We start from the raw sequence: 4,879 nt of genomic DNA on the forward strand, positions 1-4,879 counted from the left end.
ATAGGTAGATAAATAGATGTGTTTATAAATAGGCATTCTATATTTCTCAGGCTAAACCCAATAAAGTTGGCAGACAAGTGCACTGAATATAGTCGTTCACCTGTGCACTGGGAAATTACGAGTGGTGTTTTTTTCCTCAGAATCAGAAAAGTGATTATTGCATGTTTCTCAAACTGCTTCTTTATACCATTGAAACACACAAATGAGTCTCAATCATCAAACACAGATTGATTTTACTCTACTTTTTTATTGCCTTTTTTATTATGGTCGTTAAATCACAATGAACTTTCCCGTTAGAAAACCTATGACAATTCTTGTCACGAACAAACATGGAAGTTATTAAAAACAAATAAGTCATATGTTTTAATCAAAATGATTTACCTTCAATGTGTCACACGCCTTGTAAAGCAGATAGGCCTACACCAGAATTTTGTTACGCCCGATCCATTCTTCCCGTGTCTCTAATATATTTCGTTTAACTGCATGAAGTTTCCGTTGAAGCATGACAGAGTATTTCCAGGTTTCAATAACTGTTCATCTAAAACAAGTAAGCAGATCTGTGAATAGGTCTACGCGTTCCGTGGAATATGCAGAGTATATAGTTTGATGAAACACTCTCAGTCAGTGGAGAACACCAAATTGAGAAGTCTCTCGGGGACATAACCTAGAATAAATACTTTCAGACTTTGTTGGAGTAGGTTACTCATCATTTTTTCTATTTCAAACGAACATTTCTTATGTATAATTACAGTGTCAATAGACATATTAATCATTCTAAAGGTGTTTTTTGTGTGAAATTAATGGCACAACAGGTATCGGTCACTCCTCTCCCTATCCAACTTTCTGTATGTCAATCTTTTGTCTCAGCAGGCAGAACCGGTTAGTCAGGACTTTAATGCACTCTCCAACAGATATCAGATATTAAGATTGCCTGAGCTCCACATTGCCATGGGAACAAGGTGTGGTAAGCCACTGTTGAGAAAGGGAGGGGAAGTGAGAACGATATGGTGAATGGACAGTAAAAGGAAAGTTCCCTTCTTTCTGCCAAATACAGTAAATTAGGTGATAATCCAAAGACAGGGAGTGGTACATGGAAGAGGAAGCTCAGCTGAGGCAGTATGAGGTACAGCCCAGGGGAGCTGCCAAACCTATCCTCCCTATCTGTGGAAAATGGAATGAGGTAGCCAATACAAGGCATTATCAATGATTAATCCCAGAACAAATCATCTGGTATTTCATGGATGTTGCACCTGCCTCTGTCTGCAATCTATGTTGCTATTGCATAGCAGCCTACCCTACTGTTCTACTATGCCTGTTTACCTATGGTTCAACTTTGCTTTGTTGCCCTCTACTTGCTCCGCCCCACCCTGTGTATTGAGTGGAGTCCTTCCACACAGGTGAGGAGATTGATGACAACAGAATAAGGTTATGTTAAGGTATGTTGTGAAAACAATAAAATATGCATTCATTTATGCATTTGAAATGGAACATTTAATTTGTTTTTAAAACGTAATACTGTATGAACATATGTGATAGTTTAGCAAATCATGCTTTTCGAAAATAGTGCTAGTAAGTGTGTCAAAAGTTTGGACACAGCTACTCATTCAAGGGTTTTTCTTTATTTTTACTGTATTCGACATTGTAGAATAATAGTGAAGACATCAAAACTACGAAATAACACACATGGAATCATGTAGTAAACAAAAAAGTGTTAAACAAATCAAAATATATTTTAGATTTTAGATTCCTCAAAGTAGCTACCCTTGATGACAGCTTTGCACACTCTTAGCATTCTCTCAACCAGCTTCACTTGGAATACTTTTCCAAAAGTCTTGAAGGAGTTTCCACATATGCTGAGCACTTGTTGGCTGCTTTTCCTTCACTCTGCGGGCCAACTCATCCCAATCCATCTCAATTTGGGTTGAAGTCGAGTGATTGTGGAGGCCAGGTCATCTGACGCAGCACTCCATCACTCTCCTTCTTGGTCAAATATCACTTACACAGCTTGGAGGTGTGTTGGGTCATTGTCCTGTTGAAAAACAACTGATAGTTCCACTAAGTGCAAACCAGATGGGATGGAGTAACACTGCAGAATGCTGTGGTAGCCATGTTGGTTAAGTGTGCCTTGAATTCTAAATAAATCACAGACAATGTCACCAGCAAAGCACCCCCACACCATTACACCTTCATCTCCATGCTTCGCGGTGGGAACCACACATGCGGAGATCACCCGTTCACCTACTCTGTGTCTCACAAAGACACGGTGGTTGGAACCAAAAATCTCAAATTTGGACTCATCAGACGAAAGGACAGATTTCCACCAGGTGACTACCTCGTGAAGCTGGTTGAGAGAATGCCAAGATGTGCAAAGCTGTCATCAAGGCAAAGGGTGGCTACTTTGAAGAAGCTCAAATATAAAATATATTTTGATTTGTTTAACACTTTTGTGGTTACTACATGATACCATATGTGTTATTTCATAGTTTTGATGTCTTCACTATTATCCTACAATGTAGAAAATAGTAAAAATAAAGAAAAACCCTTGAATGAGTAGCTGTGTCCAAACTTTTGACTGGTACTGTACATTGTTTAAATATACCATTACATGATGTAAGGCTACTTCTTTAAGGTTATCAGTGAACTGACACTATCAGTTAAATAAAGGCAATAGGCTTGAAACCAAGCGCTCACTCTTTCTGTCAGATAGGTGAAATGTTAGGTTGTCTTTGAAGAACAGTACATCCCAAAAATGTGCAATTACCTTTATTGTCCACATGGTGTCACCTGGATCAACTTTATTAGCCTACGGCAGTGGTGACCATGCATTGCTCCATTTAATCAATCAGCTGCATGAGTAAATTCTACACGGCAAAAAAATAAGATTGTTGTCAAATAAGGATAGTGGGAATGTGTGTGTGAAATACACTGAAATAAAGAAATCAATCAATCAATCAACTAATCATGCACGTTGCTGCATCAAGTACCCTTTTCTCTGTGTTGCTCTTCTGTATAAAGGACTTTGCCTAGAATGCAAACTATTTGTTTCACTTTCACATTAGTTTCAAAAAAGTGTGCAGACATAATCCATGTATATGTGGGAAGCATGATACCCTAATAATGTACAGAATGTAAATTAAGTCAGTGGAACTGAGCCATACAGCCTTCACAGTATTGATGTGTCTCTGCGGTAGTAGGGCTATAGCCAGTCCAAAGCTACAGTAGTTCATCAGTATCATCATCAGTGGAACATACAGTGCATTCTGAAACTATTCAGACCCCTTGACTTTTTCCACATTGTTACGTTACAGCCTTATGCTAAAATTGATTAAATCGTTTTTTCCCCTCATCAATCTACACACCATACCCCATAATGACAAAGCAAAAACATATTTTTAGAAATGTTGGCAAATTTATTTAAAAAAACTGAAATATCATATTTACATAAGTATTCAGACCCTTTACTCGGTACTTTGTTGAAGCACCTTTGACAACTATTACAGCCTTCTTGGGTATGACGCTACAAGCTTGGCACACCTTTATTTGGGGAGTTTATCAAATTAAACTTTGTCACATGCGCCGCATAAAACAGGTGTAGACCTTACCGTGAAATGTTTACTTACAAGCCCTTAACCAACAGTGCGACTCAAGAAAGAGTTAAGAAAATATTTACCAAACTAAAGTAAAAAATAATAAAAAGGTAACAATAACGAGGCTATATACAGGGGGTTCCGGTACCGAGTCAATGTGCAGGGAGAGAAAGGTTAGTTGAGGTAATTTGTACATATAGGTAGAGGTAAAGTGACTATGCATAGATAATAAACAGCAAGTAGCAGCAGTGTAAAAACAAATGGGGGGGGGGGGGGGGCAATGTAAATAGTCCGGGTGGCCATTTTATTAATTGTTCAGCAGTCTTGTGGCTTGGGGGTAGAAGCTGTTAAGGAGCCTTTTGGTCCTAGAACTGGCGCTCTGGTACCGCTTGCCGTGCGATAGCAGAGAGAACAATCTACACGTTGGTGGACTTGAAATATACAAGTCGAACTGGCACAGAGAGACAGGAAACACAGGGATAAATACACCAGGGAAAATAAGTGACACCTGGAGGGCGTGGAGACAATCACAAGGACAGATGAAACAGATCAGGGCGTGACAGTACCCACCCCTCTCGGGCGTCCTACCTGGGCGCATACCTGGCTGACCGGGTGTCGATGGTGAAAATCGGTGATGACAGCTGGGTCCAGGATGTATTTAGCCAGAACCCAGCACCTCTCCTCCGGGCCATAACCCTCCCAGTCAACCAGATACTGGAAACCCCTACCCCGTGGTTGAACCCTCAGGAGGCTTTTCACCGTATACGCTGGCTGGGGGAGGGATGGGCCTAGAAGCAGAAGACAGAGGACAGTGAGACAAGGGTTTAATCCTGGAAACATGAAAAGTAGGGTGAACATGGAGGGTACGGGGAAACAGCAGATGGACAGCAGTGGGACTAATGACTCTAGAAATTGGGAAAGAACCAATGAAACGGGGGGAAAGTTTACGGGATTCTACCCGGAGGGGTAGGTCCCAAGTGGACAGCCATACCCTCTGCCCGACCCGATAGCGAGGAGCCAGAGTCCGGTGGCAGTCCGCTTGTCGACCATACCTGGATGTGGTCTTGAGAAGAGCTGCCCTAGCTCTTTTCCAGGTACGTACGCTGACAGCTGCGGATGAACATCTGGGCTGAAGGTACATTGAACTCAACTTCTTGCTCTTGGAAGAGCAGGGGATGATACCCCATGGAGCATTCGAAAGGGGATAGTCCAGTAGCCGAGCAAGGGAGAGTGTTCCTGGCATATTCCACCCAGACCAGTTGTTGACTTCAGGTAGTGTGGTTACTGACAAC

The sequence above is a fragment of the Salvelinus fontinalis genome, chromosome 5 (assembly GCF_029448725.1).
Source record: "Salvelinus fontinalis isolate EN_2023a chromosome 5, ASM2944872v1, whole genome shotgun sequence".
In the NCBI taxonomy this organism is placed as follows: Eukaryota; Metazoa; Chordata; class Actinopteri; order Salmoniformes; family Salmonidae; genus Salvelinus; species Salvelinus fontinalis.